This window comes from Lolium perenne, chromosome 3, assembly GCF_019359855.2.
Source record: "Lolium perenne isolate Kyuss_39 chromosome 3, Kyuss_2.0, whole genome shotgun sequence".
NCBI lineage: Eukaryota > Viridiplantae > Streptophyta > Magnoliopsida > Poales > Poaceae > Lolium > Lolium perenne.
Genome location: NC_067246.2, coordinates 283594447 through 283605297, shown reverse-complemented (window position 1 = coordinate 283605297; position 10851 = coordinate 283594447).

Genomic DNA, 10851 nt, shown 5'->3' with positions numbered 1-10851 from the left:
CTATCAAGTACTTAGGCATACATGTTTGTGATAGAAGGATCATTGTGGTTGAAATGAGCTTCCTTGGTGAAAAACTAGAAAGATCGAGATGAGTGGCTCGATAGGAAATAATATGTCTATTGGAGGCAGATTGATCAAAATTGATGCATGTTTATGTTGGAGATATGCCCAAGAGGCAATAATAAAAGTGGTTATTATATATATCTTTATGTTTATGATAAATGTTTATATACCATGCTATAATTGTATTAACCGAAACATTGATACATGTGTGTTATGTAAACAAACAAATGAATCCCTAGTAAGCCTCTTAACTAGCTTGTTGATTAATAGATGATTAGTTTCATAATCATGAACATTGGATGTTATTAATGACAAGGTTATATCATTATATGAATGATGTAATGGACACACCCAATTAAGCGTAGCATAAGATCACGTCATTAAGTTATTTGCTATAAGCTTTCGATACATAGTTACCTAGTCCTTATGACCATGAGATCATGTAAATCACTTATGCCGGAAAGGTACTTTGATTACATCAAATGCCACTGCGTAAATGGGTGGTTATAAAGGTGGGATTAAGTATCCGGAAAGTATGAGTTGATGCATATGGATCAATAGTGGGATTTGTCCATCCCGGTGACGGATAGATATACTCTGGGCCCTCTCGGTGGAATGTCGTCTAATGTCTTGCAAGCATATGAATAAGTTCATAAGAGACCACATACCACGGTACGAGTAAAGAGTACTTGTCAGGAGACGAGGTTGAACAAGGTATAGAGTGATACCGATGATCAAACCTCGGACAAGTAAAATATCGCGTGACAAAGGGAATTGGTATCGTATGTGAATGGTTCATTGATCACTAAGTCATCGTTGAATATGTGGGAGCCATTATGGATCTCCAGATCCCGCTATTGGTTATTGGTCGGAGTGAGTACTCAACCATGTCCGCATAATTCGCGAATCGTAGGGTGACACACTTAAAGTTGGATGTTGAAATGGTAGAACTTGAATATGGAATGGAGTTCGAATATTTGTTCGGAGTCCCGGATGAGATCCCGGACATCACGAGGAGTTCCGGAATGGTCCGGAGAATAAGATTCATATATAGGAAGTCATTTTATGTGATTTAAAATGATCCAGAAGGTTCTATGGAAGGTTCTAGAAGGTTCTAGAAAAGTCCGGAAGAAACCACTAAGGAAGGCGGAGTCCCGGAGGGACTCCACCTCCCATGGCCGGCCAACCCTAAAGGGGAGGAGTCCCAAGTGGACTCCCCTATGGGGGCCGGCCACCCCCCCACATGGAAGGGGGAAATCCCACCTCAAGTGGGATTCCCACCTTGGGTAGGTTTCCCTATCACATGGAAGGTTTTGGGTTCGGGTCTTATTCAGAGACTTATAGTCCAACACTTGGGGCTTCCACCTATATAATGAGGGGCCAAGGGGAGGGGGCCGGCCACCCAAAGACCACAAGGTGGCCGCACCCCATAGTGGCCGGCGCCCCCCTCTCCCAAACCCTAGCGGCTCTCTCTCCTCCACCACATCCCGCACGCTTAGCGAAGCTCCGCCGGATTTCTCCACCACCACCGACACCACGCCGTCGTGTTGTCGGATTCAAGAGGAGCTACTACTTTCGCTGCCCGCTGGAATGGGGAGGTGGACGTCGTCTTCATCAACAACCGAACGTGTGACCGAGTACGGAGGTGCTGCCCGTTCGTGGCGCCGTGATCAAGATCTTCTACGCGCTTTTGCAAGCGGCAAGTGAACGTCTACCGCAGCAACAAGAGCCTCATCTTGTAGGCTTTGGAATCTCTTCAAGGGTGAGACTCGACAATCCCCTCGTTGCTACCGTCTTCTAGATTGCATCTTGGCTTGGATTTCGTGTTCGCGGTAGGAAAATTTTTGTTTTCTATGCTACGTTATCCTACAGTGGTATCAGAGCCGTGTCTATGCATAGATGGTTGCACGAGTAGAACACAATGGTTTTGTGGGCGTTGATGCTTTTGTTATCTTTAGTTTGAGTACTTTGCATCTTTGTGGCATAGTGGGATGAAGCGGCTCGGGCTAACTTTACATGACCGCGTTCGTGAGATTTGCTCCACGCTCGACATGCAACTTGTATTGCATAAGTGGCTTTGCGGGTGTCTGTCTCTCCTACTATAGTGAAGATTCAATTTACTCTTCTATTGAAAACACTAGTATCACCGTTGTGGTTCATGTTCGTAGGTAGATTGGATCTCACTCGAAAACCCTAAACCACGTAAAATATGCAAACCAAATTAGAGAACGTCTAACTTGTTTTTGCAGGGTTTGGTGATGTGATATGGCCATAATGTGATGATGACTATGTATGAGATGATCATTATTGTATTGTGGCAACCGGCAGGAGCCTTATGGTTGTCTTTAAATTTCATGTTGAGTAGTATTTCAAAGTAGTTGTAATAGTTGCTACATGGAGGACAATCATGAAGACGGCGCCATTGACCTTGGTGCTTCGCCGACGATGATGGAGATCATGCCCGTTGTTGATGGAGATCATGTTCGTGCTTTGGAGATGAAGATCAAAGGCGCAAAGACAAAAGGGCCATATCATATCACATATGAACTGCATGTGATGTTAATCCTTTTATGCATCTTATTTTGCTTAGATCGCGACGGTAGCATTATAAGATGATCCCTCTCACTAAAATATCAAGATAATAAAGTGTTCATCCTTAGTAGCACCGTTGCCAAGACTTGTCGTTTCGAAGCATCTCGTGATGATCGGGTGTGATAGATTCAACAAGTGCATACAACGGGTGCAAGACAGTTTTGCACATGCGGATACTAAGGTGGCCTTGACGAGCCTAGCATGTACAGACATGGTCTCGGAACACGTGATACCGAAAGTTAGAGCATGAATCATATGATTGATATGATGAACACTTTGAGTGTTCGCCATTGAAGTTACATCTTGTCTCGTGATGATCGGACTTGGTGTGGTGGATTTGGTTCGTGTGATCACTAAGACAATGCGAGGGATATTGTTTTGAGTGGGAGTTCACCTAGTTTTTAATTATGTTGAATTAAAATTTGAACTCAATTTGTCATAAACATTAGTCTAAACTATTGCAAATATGTTGTAGATATGGCGTCCTCAATCAATTTTAACCAGTTCCTAGAGAAAGAAAAGCTTAAGAGCAACGGTAGCAACTTCACTTGATCGGTTCCGTCATGTGAGGATATTCCTCAATGGCGGAAATCTGCAATATGTGCTTGATGCACCGCTAGGTGACCCTCCTGCAGAAACTAAAACCGATGAAGTAAAGAATGTTTACGCAACTCGGAAAACTCGGTACTCTCAAGTTCAGTGTGCCATCCTATGCAGTCTGGAAGCCGATCTTCAAAAACGTTTTGAGCACCACGATCCACATGAGTTAATCAATGAGTTGAAGACTATCTTTGAAACTCATGCGGCCGTGGAATGCTATGAAGCATCGAAACACTTCTTCACCGCATGATGGAAGAAGGCAGCTCCGTTAGTGAGCACATGCTCGCCATGACCGGGCATGCGAAGAAACTCAGTGACTTGGGAATAGTGATTCCTAATAGACTGGGGATTAATCGTGTCCTTCAATCACTGCCACCTAGTTACAAGAATTTTGTGATGAATTACAATATGCAGAACATGAACAAAGAGTTACCTGAACTCTTCGCCATGCTAAAATCTGCTGAGATTGAAATTAAGAAAGAGCACCAAGTGTTGATGGTCAACAAGACCACCAGCTTCAAGAAACAGGGCAAGTCTAAAGGCAAGAACAAGAAGAGTGGCAAGAAAGCTGCCACGCCTCCTGTGAAACCTAAGACTGGCCCTAAGCCTGATGCTGAGTGATATTACTGCAAGGAGAAGGGACACTGGAAGCGTAATTGCTCCAAGTATTTGGCGGATCTGAAGAGCGGCCTTGTCAAGAAAAAGAAAGAAGGTATATCTGATATACATGTTATAGATGTTTATCTTACTGGTTCTCGTACTAGTACCTGGGTATTTGATACTGGTTCGGTTGCTCATATTTGTAACTCGAAACAGGAACTAAAGAATAAACGAAGACTACTAAAGGATGAAGTGACCATGCGCGTTGGAAATGGATCCAAAGTCGATGTGATCGCTGTCGGCACACTTCCTCTACATCTACCTTCGGGATTAGTTTTAAGCCTCAATAATTGTTATTTTGTACCTGCGTTGAGCATGAACATTATATCTGGATCTTGTTTAATGCAAGACGGTTATTCATTCAAGTCTGAGAATAATGGTTGTTCTATTTTTATGAATAATATCTTTTATGGTCGAGCACCTGAAAAGAATGGCTTATTCCTGTTAGATCTCGATAGTAGTGATACACATATACATAACATTGATGCTAAGCGAATTAAATTGAATGATAATTCTACTTATATGTGGCACTTGCTGCCTTGGTCATATTGGAGTGAAACGCATGAAGAAACTCCATACCGATGGATTACTTGAATCACTTGACTTTGAGTCACTTGATAGATGTGAAGCATGTCTAATGGGAAAAATGACTAAGACTCCATTCTCTGGTATTATGGAGCGAGCTACTGACTTATTGGAAATCATACATACCGATGTGTGCGGACCAATGAGTGTAGCATCGCGCGGTGGTTATCGTTATGTTCTAACCTTCACAGATGATCTGAGTAGATATGGGTATATCTATTTCATGAAACATAAATCCGAAACTTTTGAGAAGTTTGAGGAATTCCAAAGTGAAGTAGAAAATCAACGTAACAAGAAGATTAAATTTCTACGATCTGATCGCGGAGGTGAATATCTGAGTTATGAGTTTGGCATGCATTTAAAGAAATGCGGAATACTTTCACAATTGACACCACCGGGAACACCACAACGAAACGGTGTGTCCGAACGTCATAATCGAACTCTCTTAGATATGGTTCGTTCTATGATGTCTCTTACTGATTTGCCGTTATCATTTTGGAGTTATGCATTAGAGACAGCCGCATTCACTTTAAATAGAGCACCATCAAAATCCGTTGAAACGACACCGTATGAATTATGGTTTAATAAGAAACCTAAGCTGTCGTTCCTGAAAGTTTGGGGTTGCGAAGCCTATGTAAAAAAGTTATAACCGGACAAGCTAGAACCCAAAGCGGAGAAATGCGTCTTCATAGGATACCCTAAGGAAACTATAGGGTACACTTTCTATCACAGATCCGAAGGCAAGATCTTTGTTGCTAAGAACGGAACCTTTCTTGAGAAAGAATTTCTCACTAAAGAAGTGACTGGAAGAAAAGTAGAACTCGATGAGATTGAAGAATCTCTGCTCGTTGATCAGAGTAGCGCAGTACCGGAAGATGTTCCTGCACCGCCTACACCGGCAACAAAGGAAGCTAATGATAATGATCATGAAACTTCAAATGAGATAGCTACTGAACCTCGCAGATCAACAAGGGAACGTGCCACTCCAGATTGGTATGATCCTTGTCTAAATATCATGATTGTGGATAACAATGATGAAGACCCTGCGACGTATGAAGAAGCGATGATGAGCCCAGATTCCAACAAATGGCAAGAAGCCATGAAATCCGAAATGGGATCCATGTATGATAACAAAGTATGGACTTTGGTAGACTTACCTGATAGCCGAAAGGCTGTCGAGAATAAATGGATCTTCAAGAGAAAAACAGATGCTGATGGTAATATTACTGTCTATAAAGCTCGACTTGTCTCAAAGGGTTTCCGACAAATTCAAGGTGTTGACTACGATGAGACTTTCTCACCTGTAGCGAAGCTAAAATCTGTGAGGATTTTGTTAGCAATAGCTGCATTTTTCGATTATGAGATTTGGCAGATGGATGTCAAAACGGCGTTCCTTAATGGAGACATTGAGGAAGAGTTGTATATGGTACAACCCAAAGGTTTTGTCGATCCTAAAAATGCTGACAAAGTATGCAAACTTCAGCGTTCAATCTATGGACTGAAGCAAGCATTGAGAAGTTGGAACCGACGTTTTGATAAGGTGATCAAAGACTTCGGATTTATACAGTGTCATGGAGAGGCCTGTATTTACAAGAAAGTGAGTGGGAGCTCTGTAGCATTCCTGATATTATATGTAGATGACATATTATTGATTGGGAATGATATAGAACTATTAAGCAGTGTAAAGGGTTATTTGAACAATAGTTTTTCAATGAAAGACCTTGGTGAAGCATCGTATATATTAGGCATCAAGATTTATAGAGATAGATCAAGACGTCTAATAGGGCTATCACAGAGTACATACCTGGACAAGATTCTAAAGAAGTTTAGAATGGACGAAAGTAAGAAAGGATTCTTACCTATGTTACCAGGCAAGGTTTTGAGTAAGACTCAAGGTCCGGCTACGGCAGAAGAAAGAGAAAGGATGAGTCAGATCCCCTATGCCTCGGCAGTAGGCTCTATCATGTATGCCATGCTATGTACAAGACCGGATATAGCACATGTTGTTAGTTTGACTAGCAGATATCAAAGTGATCCAGGAATGGAACACTGGACAGCGGTCAAGAATATCCTAAAATACTTGAAAAGAACTAAGGATATGTTTCTTTGTTATGGAGGTGACCAAGAGCTCGTTGTAACAAGTTACACCGATGCAAGTTGGAACACTGATCCTGATGACTCTAAGTCACAGTCTGGGTACGTGTTTATATTGAATGGTGCTGCAGTGAGCTGGGCAAGCTCGAAGCAGAGCACGGTGGCGAAATCCTCAACAGAATCGGAGTACATAGCGGCTTCAGAGGCTTCATCAGAAGCGGTATGGATGAAGAGGTTCATTATAGAGCTCGGTGTGGTTCCTAGTGCATTGGACCCACTAGTCATCTATTGTGACAACATGGGTGCCATCGCCAATGCACAAGAACCAAGGTCACACAAGAGGCTGAAGCATATCAAGCTGCGTTATCATTCGATTCGCGAATACATCGAAGATGGAGAAGTAAAGATTTGCAAAGTACACACTGATCTGAATGTAGCAGATCCGTTGACTAAAGCTCTCCCTAGGGCAAAGCATGACCAACACCAGAATGCCATGGGTGTTAGGTACCTTACAATGTAATCTAGATTATTGACTCTAGTGCAAGTGGGAGACTGTTGGAGATATGCCCAAGAGGCAATAATAAAAGTGGTTATTATATATATCTTTATGTTTATGATAAATGTTTATATACCATGTTATAATTGTATTAACCGAAACATTGATACATGTGTGTTATGTAAACAAACAAATGAGTCCCTAGTAAGCCTCTTAACTAGCTTGTTGATTAATAGATGATTAGTTTCATAATCATGAACATTGGATGTTATTAATGACAAGGTTATATCATTATATGAATGATGTAATGGACACACCCAATTAAGCGTAGCATAAGATCACGTCATTAAGTTATTTGCTATAAGCTTTCGATACATAGTTACCTAGTCCTTATGACCATGAGATCATGTAAATCACTTATGCCGGAAAGGTACTTTGATTACATCAAACGCCACTGCGTAAATGGGTAGTTATAAAGGTGGGATTAAGTATCCGGAAAGTATGAGTTGATGCATATGGATCAATAGTGGGATTTGTCCATCCCGTATGACTTTTGATAGATATACTCTGGGCCCTCTCGGTGGAATGTCGTCTAATGTCTTGCAAGCATATGAATAAGTTCATAAGAGACCACATACCACGGTACGAGTAAAGAGTACTTGTCAGGAGACGAGGTTGAACAAGGTATAGAGTGATACCGATGATCAAACCTCGGACAAGTAAAATATCGCGTGACAAAGGGAATTGGTATCGTATGTGAATGGTTCATTCGATCACTAAGTCATCGTTGAATATGTGGGAGCCATTATGGATCTCCAGATCCCGCTATTGGTTATTGGTCGGAGTGAGTACTCAACCATGTCCGCATAATTCGCGAACCGTAGGGTGACACACTTAAAGTTGGATGTTGAAATGGTAGAACTTGAATATGGAATGGAGTTCGAATATTTGTTCGGAGTCCCGGATGAGATCCCGGACATCACGAGGAGTTCCGGAATGGTCTGGAGAATAAGATTCATATATAGGAAGTCATTTTATGTGATTTAAAATGATCCGGAAGGTTCTATGGAAGGTTCTAGAAGGTTCTAGAAAAGTCCGGAAGAAACCACTAAGGAAGGCGGAGTCCCGGAGGGACTCCACCTCCCATGGCCGGCCAACCCTAAAGGGGAGGAGTCCCAAGTGGACTCCCCTATGGGGGCCGGCCACCCCCCCACATGGAAGGGGGAAATCCCACCTCAAGTGGGATTCCCACCTTGGGTAGGTTTCCCTATCACATGGAAGGTTTTGGGTTCGGGTCTTATTCGGAGACTTATAGTCCAACACTTGGGGCTTCCACCTATATGATGAGGGGCCAAGGGGAGGGGGCCGGCCACCCAAAGACCACAAGGTGGCCGCACCCCATAGTGGCCGGCGCCCCCCTCTCCCAAACCCTAGCGGCTCTCTCTCCTCCACCACATCCCGCACGCTTAGCGAAGCTCCGCCGGATTTCTCCACCACCACCGACACCACGCCGTCGTGCTGTCGGATTCAAGAGGAGCTACTACTTCCGCTGCCCGCTGGAACGGGGAGGTGGACGTCGTCTTCATCAACAACCGAACGTGTGACCGAGTACGGAGGTGCTGCCCGTTCGTGGCGCCGTGATCAAGATCTTCTACGCGCTTTTGCAAGCGGCAAGTGAACGTCTACCGCAGCAACAAGAGCCTCATCTTGTAGGCTTTGGAATCTCTTCAAGGGTGAGACTCGACAATCCCCTCGTTGCTACCGTCTTCTAGATTGCATCTTGGCTTGAATTTCGTGTTCGCGGTAGGAAAATTTTTGTTTTCTATGCTACGTTATCCTACAGTTTATCCAGCATTGGTGTCTACCAGATATCCATGAGATTACTACACAAAACAACTATTGAAGAGATAGATAAACCCATTAGATCCTTTTTTTGGGTTGAGAGTGCTGACAAGAGAAAGTACCATTTTGTCAAGTGGAGATGGATCTTCAAATCAAATAAAAAAGGAGGCTTAGGGTTGAAAGATCTTTTCAGATTTAATATTAGCCTGATGTGTAAATGGTGGTGGAAAATTGAGAACGATGCTAGTCCCTGGCCGTATTTTATGAGGAAAAATATATGAGAAATGATGGAGTGTATTACACCAAACACAGGCCTGGAGACTCCCCCCGTGGTTTGATATGTTACTGGTGAAAAATATTTATCTTTGTGGGAGAAGGATGCAGGTGGGCAATTGTGAGATGACAATTTTCTCGGGAGATACTTGGTGTGGTCACACCCCCTCTGAAAGATACTTTCCCAGATACCTATAACATTTGTAATGAACAAATGATAACGTTGCTGGAGCCGCTGCTTTAGGGTGGAGATTTACCTTTAGGAGGTGGATGTCAATTGATTTGATAGAGCAAACGAATGGTGTTGTGGGTATACTTCATGGGTATGCCAACGACGTGGTCTAGATCCGGTAAGCCCGGGTGGTCCACAGATGGTGGTGGTGGCTTATGGCCCACCGGACGGCCCAGTTGTTGTTGATATAAGATGGAGGAAGTCCAGCCCAGGAACATGAGCTAGATCCCAACCGACCTACGCTAGGAGTCGGATCCACGGAGGCCCATGAAGTGTCCGGGTCCATGACGACAAGCTAGATCTAGGTGGATCCTTGGCGTGCACGGCAATGTATATTCCGTAGTTAAGCATCTTGTATTCCAGCTAGGACTCTCCGTACAAACCCTAGATCATGACGTCTTTATAAGACGGATCCCGGGAGCCCTAGAGGGCGGCACAACCACAACTCATTGTAACAACGTGAAAGCGTCCAAATAATTCCAAACAAGCAGGGCCTGCCATCGCGCAGTGTGTTCCGAAGCTGGGTAACTCGCGTACCACCATCCCGAAAGCTCTCCGTCCAATGGCCCCTACTTCTTCCTCCTTTCAAGAGGATCCCTCCTCCGGGGTACCGTCGAATAGGTAACGACAAATGGGTTGCTTGGTTCTATGCGTCAGATCAATTTGACTGATTTGGCAGACATGCCTTTTTGGAAATGGAACAAAACTGGGATCTTCTATGTTAAATCAACTTATAAACACCTGTGTAGCAATGGTGTTGACAGATCCTTTCGACATCTCTGGAAATGCAAGATTCCTCTCTAAATTAAGACATGATTGTGCATCATATGGCACAATGCCATTGCTACATAGGAATCTTTTGTAGCGTAATTGGGTAGGCAACCCTAGTTGCGCTAAAAATAAATCCATCCTTCACCTTTTCTTTGAGTGTGCAGCTGCAAAATATATCTGGAGTACGGTGGGTACAGCCATTGGGGCGCCAAACAGACCTAGCAATTTCACCCAACTTTTTTGGTAGTTTCCCCAGTTTGTTGCAGCTAGCAAAAACACACAAATTGCAGGGCTAGCAGCTATCTGCTGGGCAATCTGAAAAATAAGAAACAAAGCTTGCTTTGAGAAGAAACTGATCAAACACCCTCTTGAACTACAGCGGATACAAATGATGAGGATGACAGGGTGGAGGTGGATGAGAACGCCTGATGAGGATGACAAGATGACTCGTTTTAGCTTTCGTGTGATCAGCTGTAGGATGTTTTTGATGGTTGTCTTTTTATCATTGCAATCCCTGAGAACGCTAGGAGTAGGCAGCGCTTCTTTTTTACTTTTGAGCTTGGAACCTCCCCTGGATGTTGGAGGCCGTCGCCCGTGTTTTCGTTATCTTAATGGGTAATGAAAATCGATCCCTTGTGGATCG